Genomic DNA, 9,339 nt, shown 5'->3' with positions numbered 1-9,339 from the left:
GTCCAGGCTATGCTTCTCTTCAAGGGTTACGTTAATTCTTTCCAGCTGCTTTAGAGAAAGATTATAGGAGGTGAAACTGATGCTATTATCAACCTCCAATTTGAGAACCCAAGGGAATATCTCTGATTAGCTGAGTTTGGGTGTGTGCGTGCATCATACATCAATCAACAAGTGTGTCCAAGGGAGGTTTCTCCTGGGTCAAGGGCCTATCCACACAGACGCTGGGGGAGCTAGAGAATCTCTCCATTCCAAGGGCATTCAGGCACAAGTCCTGCAGGTCCACAGTGAGCAAGAGACTGGTTAGGGGTGAGAGGAGGGTCTGAGACCTTGCTTTTGAACTGAGCTTTCAGATGATATAAGTTTAGCAGTTGAAGGGAGGTGGGGCAGAAGGGAGGGGAATTAGGAAGAAGCAGTAGATTGGACACAATCATAGCAAAAGCTCCAACAACTGAACATGGAGCAGAAACAAGAAGATGAAAAAAGTACGGCCCCAGAGAAGACGAGTCACACCACGATAAAGTGTACTGGCACAATGCAAATGTGTCTCCTGCAAACAAACGCAGAATGAAGGTAAGACAGTATTATTAATGGTGTTCTTTCTCTCTGAACTTACAACAATTATGTAAGTTGAACTTACATAATTCAGCTTACATTTGAATTATGTAAGTTCAAAGAATATTGTTTAATAAATGTTTCTCAAGCCTTAATTATGTTTAATGGCAAAGCTTTGATCTTAAATAGCAAAACTGATAACAAAAGAAAGCTTATTAATATTAATAATGGTTTGTTTTAGGTCTTCTCTGCATAGGATAACAAAATTCCATTAGAAATTTTCATCCAAATTCCCTGACTTCTCTGGTTCCCAGCAGGGTAAGAACATGGTATTGGCAGGAGCTTGTGGAAGCACCTGGAACTACATTGATGCTGGATGACACCCAAACAGCCATTCAGGTTGGGATCCCTTTCTCCTCTTCTGCTCTGGTGACTCTTGCCCATTTTTCAGGTTCAGCTCAAATGTTACCTCCTCTGTGACTTTTTAAAATATCTTCCCATTATGCCTGTGCAAAAGCAGACCTGTACTGGCCAGCAGACCAGGTCAGGCGCTCCACGGAGTTAACCACTGCTTTCCGTGCAGCCATCGTTCTGGCCAAGCTCTCCATCATCCCCGTGCCCTCCCTTGCAAGGTACTGGCCGCTGTGGCTCTGTGCTGGTGCACCTCATCCTGGCCCCAGGGGCACTGGCATCGTCTCAGCCCCTGTGCCCAAGAAGCTGCTGCTGACGGCTGGTATTGATGACGGCTGCACCTCTGCCAGGGGCTGCACCGCCATCCTGGGAAACTTCGCCAAGGCCACTTTTGATGCCATTTCCAAGACCTACAGCTATCTCACTGCTGATCTCTGGGAAGACATGGTGTTTACCAGATCCCCTATCAGGAACTTACTGACCATCTAGTAAAGACCTACACCAGAGTTTCTGTGCAGAGGACGCAGGCTCCAGCTGTGGCCACCACATAGTTTTATATGAGAAAAATAAAGTGAATGAAGCTGAAAAAAAATATCTTCTCACCCTTATTCCAACTCTCAGAACAGATGGGCTTGCTTATCTCATATTTCCAAAGCAGTACTTCATACAGTGGTTTCCAGCTCCTTATTTGATATATTTTATCATTAGATTAGATCTTTCTGGACACTCAAACTATGCTTATTCATCTAAATGGGACCTGGAATCCATTTACTCATTATATACATTATTGTAATAAACTGATGAATGAATGAACCAACAAATCTTTTGTTCTGATTCAAATGCTTTATAAAATATACATCTATATTCTCAGTCAGACAGGTCCATCTCCCCACCTCCCACTGCTAACACTTCCACCATAGATGGTGTAAAGAAGGGTTTGGGCAGAGGAAAATGAGAAATAATATTGTATTCCTTAATCTGGAACAATTAGTTAAAAATATGTATATTAGAAGGTTGTTTTGGGGATCATATGAGTTAACTTATTTTTAAAGAATGTTTTAGTGATGAATCTTGATATAAATGCAAGGGCTTATTAGTGAAGCTATAGGCCAAAGCTAAAAACAATCGAGGAGGTAGAGCAGAGTTCGGTACTCAAGTTGACGTTCCATTTAGTAATCAAAAATGTGAGCCCTGGTAATGTGGAAGGTATACTTTCTTTCCCCCAACACCAGCTGCTAACCCCAAATGGTCCACTGTTCCCTCCCTGGATGCTCCTTTTCTATCACTTTGACTAGAGGGTATAGGTAGTGTGGGAGGCCGTCTTGAAAAGGAAAAGCCTGAGGTTCTGGAAAATCAGGTTCAAACCTGTATCACAGAGGGTCAGTGACCCTTAATGGCATCAATGCTATTGCCCCTCTTGATAAGGTCACTTAACATCTGTGGCTCTCAGATTCTTCATGTGTTAAATAGAATCCACCAAATCAAAGTAACATCCACAGAAGGCTTTGTAGTTCAAATCCAATACTGCATTTAATTTTTTAAAGTGAACTTTTTTTTTTTGCGGTATGCGGGCCTCTCACTGTTGTGGCCTCTCCCGTTGTGGAGCACAGGCTCCAGACGCGCGGGCTCAGCGGCCATGGCTCACGGGCCCAGCCACTCCGCGGCATGTGGGATCTTCCCGGACCGGGGCACGAACCCGTGTCCCCTGCATCGGCAGGTGGACTCCCAACCACTGCGCCACCAGGGAAGCCCTGTAGTATGCACCAATAGATAACTAATGCATACACTTTGTTTCCTCACGCTAATTTCTTAAGTTGCAACATTTAAGAAAATTATTTGTTTATTATTTTAAGGGTGTATTTTATCACTAAATGTTAAAGCAAAAACTACTGAAAATGTCTGACATATCCAAGGTTACTTTTTTTAAAAATGTAATTATCATTACTAAGAATGAGATTGGGAGTCAAGATGGCAAAGTAGGAGGGTGTGGAATTCACGTCTCCTCACAACTAGGGCACCTACTAGGCACCAGAGGGGGACCACAGACACCTAAGGGGATGGGAGCAACCCCCAGCGACCCATTGTTTCAATTATACTTTTAGTTTTCTTAGTATAATTTTTATCTTTCTAATTCTATTTTGTTTTTTTATTCTTTGATATTATACTGCTCCTTTTTTTCTTTCTTTCTTCCTTTTTTTTTTTTCTTTTTAAACATGCCATGAAGCTTCGGGAGCTTGGTTCCCCGGCCAGAGATAGGGCCTGAGCTCCTGTGGTGGGAACTCTGAGCCCAAAGAGCTGGACTAACAGAGAACCTCAGAACCCAGTGAATATCAATCAGAGGGAGGCCTTCTGGAGGTCCTCATCTCAGCAAAAAGACCCAGCTCGATCCAACTGCCTCCAAACTCCAGTACTGGAGGTCTCAGGCCAAACACTCAGTAAGACAGGAATACAACATCACCCATAAAAAAATATATATATATATGAAACGACGAAAAAATATGTTACAGACAAAGGAACAAGGTAAAAACCTACAAGACCAAATAAATGAAGTTGAAATAGGCAACTTACCTGAAAAAGAATTCAGAGTAATGATAGTAGAGATGATCCAAAATCTTGGAAAGGGAACGGAGAAAATACAAGAAACATTTAACGAGGATCTAGAAGAACTAAAGAGCAAACAAACAATGATGAACAGCACAATAACTGAAATTAAAAATACTCTAGAAGGAATCAATAGCAGAATAACTGAGGCAGAAGAACGGATAAGTGAGCTGGAAGATAAAATGGTGGAAATAACTTCCAGGGAGCAGAATAAAGAAAAAAGAATGAAAAGAATTGAGGACAGCCTCAGAGACATCGGGGACATTAAACGCACTGACATTCGAATTACAGGGGTCCCAGAAGAAGAAGAGAAAAAGAAAGGGACTGAGAAAATATTTGAAGAGATTATAGTCGAAAACTTCCTTAACATTGGAAAGGAAATAGTCAATCAAGTCAGGGAAGCACAGAGAGTACCATACAGGATAAAGTCAAAGAGAAACACGCCGAGACACGTATTAATCAAAATATCAAAAATTAAATACAAAGAAAAAAGCAGCAAAGGAAGAGCAACAAATAATATACAAGGGAATCCCCATAAGGTTAACAGCTGATTTTTCAGCAGAAGCTCTGCAAGCCAGAAGGGAGTGGCAGGACATATTTAAAGTGATGAAAGGGAAAAACCTACAACCAAGATTACTCTAGCCAGTGAGGATCTCATTCAGATTCAACAGAGAAATTAAAACCTTTACAGACAAGCAACAGTTAAGAGAATTCAGCACCACCAAAACAGCTTTACAACAAAGGCAGTAAACACAAGAGAAAGAAAAGACCTATAGAAACAAACCCAAAACAATTAAGGAAATTGTAATAGAAACACACATATTGATAATTACCTTAAATGTAAATGGATTAAATGCTCCACCAAAAGACATAGACTGGCTGAATGGATACAAAAACAAGACCCATATATATGCTGTCTACAAGAGACCCACTTCAGACCTATGGACACATACAGACTGAAAGTGAGGGGATGGAAAAAGACATTCCATGCAAATGGAAATCAAAAGAAAGCTGGGGTACCCATTTGCATATCAGACAACATAGACTTTAAAATAAAGACTATTACAAGAGACAAAGGACACTACATAATGATCAAGGGATCAATCCAAGAAGAAGATATAACAATTGTACATATTTATGCACCCAACATAGGAGCACCTAAATACATAAAGCAAATGCTAACAGCCATAAAAGGGGAAATCAATAGCAACACAATAATAGCAGGACACTTTAACACCCCATTTTCAGCAGTGGACAGAGCATCCAAAATGAAAATTAATAAGGAAACACAAGCTTTAAATGACACATTAAACAAGATGGACTTGATTGATATTTATAGGGCATTCCATCCAAAAACAACAGAATAGACTTTCTTCTCAAGTGCTCATGGAACATTCTCCAGCATAGACCACACCTTGGGTCACAAATCAAGCCTCGGTAAACCTAAGAAAATTGAAATCGTATCAAGTATCTTTTCTGACCACAATGCTATGAGACTAGCTATCAATTATAGGAAAAAAAACTGTAAAAAATACAAACACATGGAGGCTAAACAATATGTTATTAAACAACCAAGAGATCACTGAAGCAATCAAAGAGGAAATCAAAAAATACCTAGAAATAAATGACTATGAAAACACGACGACACAAAACCTATGGGATGCAGCAAAAGCATTTCTAAGAGGGAAGTTTTTAGCAATACAATCCTACCTCAAGAAACAAGAAACATCTCAAATAAACAACCTAACCTTACACCCAAAGCAATTATAGAAAGAAGAACAAAAAAACCCCAAAATTAGCAGAAGGAAAGAAATCATAAAGATCAGATCAGAAATAAATGAAAAAGAAATGAAGGAAACAATAGCAAAGATCAATAAAACTAAAAGCTGGTTCTTTGAGAAGATAAACAAAATTGATAAACCATTAGCCAGATTCATCAAGAAAAAAAGGGCGAAGACTCAAATCAACAGAACTAGAAATGAAAAGGATAAGTAACAGCTGACACTGCAGAAATACAAAGGATCATGAGAGATTATTACATGCAACTATATGCCAATAAAATGGACAACCTGGAAGAAAAGGACAAATTCTTAGAAAAGCACAACCTCCCGAGACTGAACTGGGAAGAGACAGAAAATATAAACAGACAAATCACAAGCACTGAAATTGAGACTGTGATTAAAAATTTCCCAACAGGGCTTCCCTGGTGGCGCAGTGGTTGAGAGTCCACCTGCCGATGCAGGGGACACGGGTTCGTACCCCGGTCCGGGAAGATCTCACATGCCGCGGAGCGGCTGGGCCCGTGAGCCATGGCCACTGAGCCTGTGCGCCCGGAGCCTGTGCTCCGCAACGGGAGAGGCCACAACAGTGAGAGGCCCACGTACCGCAAAAAAAAAAAAAAAAAAAAAAAAATTTCCCAACAAACAAAAGCCCAGGACCAGATGGCTTCACAGGTGAATTCTATCAAACATTTAGAGAAGAGCTAAAACCTATCCCTCTCAAACTCTTCCAAAAGATAGCAGAGGAAGAACATTCCCAAACTCATTCTACAAGGCCATCATCACCCTGATACCAAAACCAGACAAAGATGTCACACAGAAAGAAAACTACAGGCCAATATCACTGATGAACATAGATGCAAAAATCCTCAACAAAATACTAGCAAACAGAATCCAACAGCACATTAAAAGGATCATACACCATGATCAAGTGGGGTTTATCCCAGGAACGCAAGGATTCTTCAATATACTCAAATCAATCAATGTGATACACCATATTAACAAACTGAAGGATAAAAACCATATGATCATCTCAGTAGATGCAGAAAAATCTTTTGACAAAATTCAATATCCATTTATAATAAAAACCCTCCAGGAAGTAGGCATAAAGGGAACCTACCTCAACATAATAAAGGTCATGTATGACAAACCCACAGCCATCATCGTTCTCAATGGTGAAAAACTGAAACCATTTCCTCCAAGATCAGGAACAAGACAAGGCTGCCCACTCTCACCACTATTATTCAACAAAGTTTTGGAAGTTTTAGCCACAGCAATAAGAGACGAAAAAGAAATAAAAGGAATCCAAACTGGAAAAGAAGAAGTAAAACTGTCACTGTTTGCAGATGACATGATAGTATACACAGAGAAACCTAAAGATGTTACCAGTAAACTACTCAATGAATTTGGTAGAGTAGCAGGATACGCAATTAATGCACAGAAATCTCTGGCATTCCTATACACTAAAGATGAAAAATCTGAAAGAGAAATTAAGGAAACACTCGCATTTACCATTGCAACAAAAAGAAAAAAATACTTAGGAATAAACCTGCCTAAGGAGACAAAATACCTGAATGCAGAAAACTATAAGACACTGATGAAAGAAATTAAAGACAATACAAACAGATGGAGAGATACACTATGTTCTTGGATTGGAAGAATCAACATTGTGAAAATAACTATACTACTCAAAGCAATCTACAGATTCAATGCAGTCCCTATCAAACTACCAATGACATTTTTCACAGAACTAGAACAAAAAAATTTCACAATATGTATGGAAACACAAAAGACCCCGAATTGCCAAAGCAATCTTGAAAAAGAAAAACGGAGCACGAGGAATCAGGCTATAGTACAAATCTACAGTATGGTAATGGCACAGAAACAGAAATATACATCAATGGAACAGGATAGAAATCCCAGAGATATACCCATGCACATATGGTCACCTTATCTTTCATAAAGGAGGCAAGAGTATACAATGCAGAAAAGATAGCCTCTTCAATAAGTGGTGCTGGGAAAACTGGACAGCTACATGTAAAAGAATGAAATGAGAAAACTCCCTAACACCATACACAAAAATAAACTCAAAATGGATTAAAGACCTAAATGTAACGCCAGACACTATAAAACTCTTAGAGGAAAACATAGGCAGAACACTCTATAACATAAAATCACAGCAAGATCCTTTTTGACCCACCTCCTAGAGAAATGGAAATATAAACAAAAATAAATAAAAGGGACCTAATGAAACTTAAAAGCTTTTGCACAGGGCTTCCCTGGTGGTGCAGTGGTTGAGAGTCCGCCTGCCGATGCAGGGGACACAGGTTTGTGCCCCGGTCCGGGAAGATCCCACATGCTGCGGAGTGGCTGAGCCCGTGGGCCATGGCTGCTGAGCCTGCGCGTCTGGAGCCTGTGCTCCGCAACAGGAGAGGCCACAACAGTAAGAGGCCCGCGTACCACAAAAAAAAGCTTTTGCACAGCAAGGGAAACCATAAACAAGACAAAAAGACAAGCCTCAGAGTGGGAGAAAATATTTGCAAATGAAGTAACTGACAAAGGATTAATCTCCAAAATATACAAGCAGCTCATGCAGCTCAGTATCAAAAAAACAAACAACCCAACCCCAAAATGGGCAGAAGACCTAAATAGACATTTCTCCAAAGAAGATATACAGATTGTCAACAAACACATGAAAGGATGTTCACATCAGTAATCATTAGAGAAACACAAATCAGAACTACAGTGAGGTATCACCTCACACCAGTCAGAATGGCCATCATCAAAGAATCTACAAACAATAAATGTTGGAGAGGGTGTGGAGAAAAGGGAACCCTCTTGCACTGTTGGTGGGAATGTAAATAGATATAGCCACTATGGAGAACAGTATGGAGTTTCCTTAAAAAACTAAAAATAGAACTACCATAGGACCCAGCAATCCCACTACTGGGCATATACCCTGAGAAAACCATAATTCAAAAAATCATGTACCCCAGTGTTCATCGCAGCACTATTTACAATAGCCAGGACATGGAAGCAACCTAAGTGTCCATCCACAGATGAATGGATAAAGAAGATGTGGCACACGTATACAATGGAATAATACTCAGCCATAAACGAAACAAAATTGAGTTATTTTTAATGAGGTAGATGGACCTAGAGTCTGTCACACAGAGTGAAGTTAAGTCAGAAAGAGTAAAATACCATATGCTAACACATATATATGGAATCTAAAAAAAAATCGTTCTGAAGAATCTAAGGGCAGGACAGGAATAAAGACACAGACATAGAGAATGGACTTGAGGACACGGGGAGGGGGAAGGGTAAGCTGGGACAAAGTGAGAGAGTGGCATGGACTTATATATATTACCAAATGTAAAATAGCTAGTGGGAAGCAGCCGCATAGCACAGGGAGATCAGCTCGGTGCTTTGCAACCACCTAGAGGGGTGGAATAAGGAGAGTGGGAGGGAGATGCTAGAAGGAGGGTATATGGGGTATATGTATGCATATAGCTAATTCACTTTGTTATACAGCAGAAACTAACAGAACACTGTAAAGCAATTATACTCCAATAAAGATGTTAAAAAAATGAGATTATTTTAGTTTACTTGTATATTTTACATTAAAATGCCACATGCTATTTATGCATTTTAAGTGAATAAAAAAGATTAAAAGTGTTGTATATGATGTTGAAATCTGAGATAACTCTTCATAAAAATATATATACGTATCAGGCTCTTGCAATTGATAAACTGGTTAGAATCTGAGGATATGGTATGCTCTTTTGGGCAACAGTGATGGAGACTGACTCTAGCTAAGTGAAAAAAAAAAAAAAGAAAAATACACTTTTGCTAGGGAGGAAATTACATAACTCCTCCAGCAAAAACTAGTGCTGAGTTACCCTCCGGAGGGCAGGAATAAAGAAAGAACAGGACTTTACAGACCTTCTCTCTTGGAGTTACCATCAAGATGTCAGCTCTATAAACTCATAAGTGT

The 9,339-nt window shown here is 39.8% G+C and overlaps 1 pseudogene; it reads left to right on the top strand.

Annotated features, from left to right (window-relative positions):
* The first annotated feature begins 454 nt into the window (after positions 1-454).
* On the top strand, positions 455-1,514 carry LOC116742255 (annotated as a pseudogene).
* Positions 1,515-9,339: the final 7,825 nt, after the last annotated feature.

This window comes from Phocoena sinus, chromosome 17 (genome assembly GCF_008692025.1).
Source record: "Phocoena sinus isolate mPhoSin1 chromosome 17, mPhoSin1.pri, whole genome shotgun sequence".
Lineage (NCBI taxonomy): Eukaryota > Metazoa > Chordata > Mammalia > Artiodactyla > Phocoenidae > Phocoena > Phocoena sinus.
Note: the sequence above shows the minus strand (reverse complement) of the source record. Positions and strands in the feature narration are given on the sequence as shown.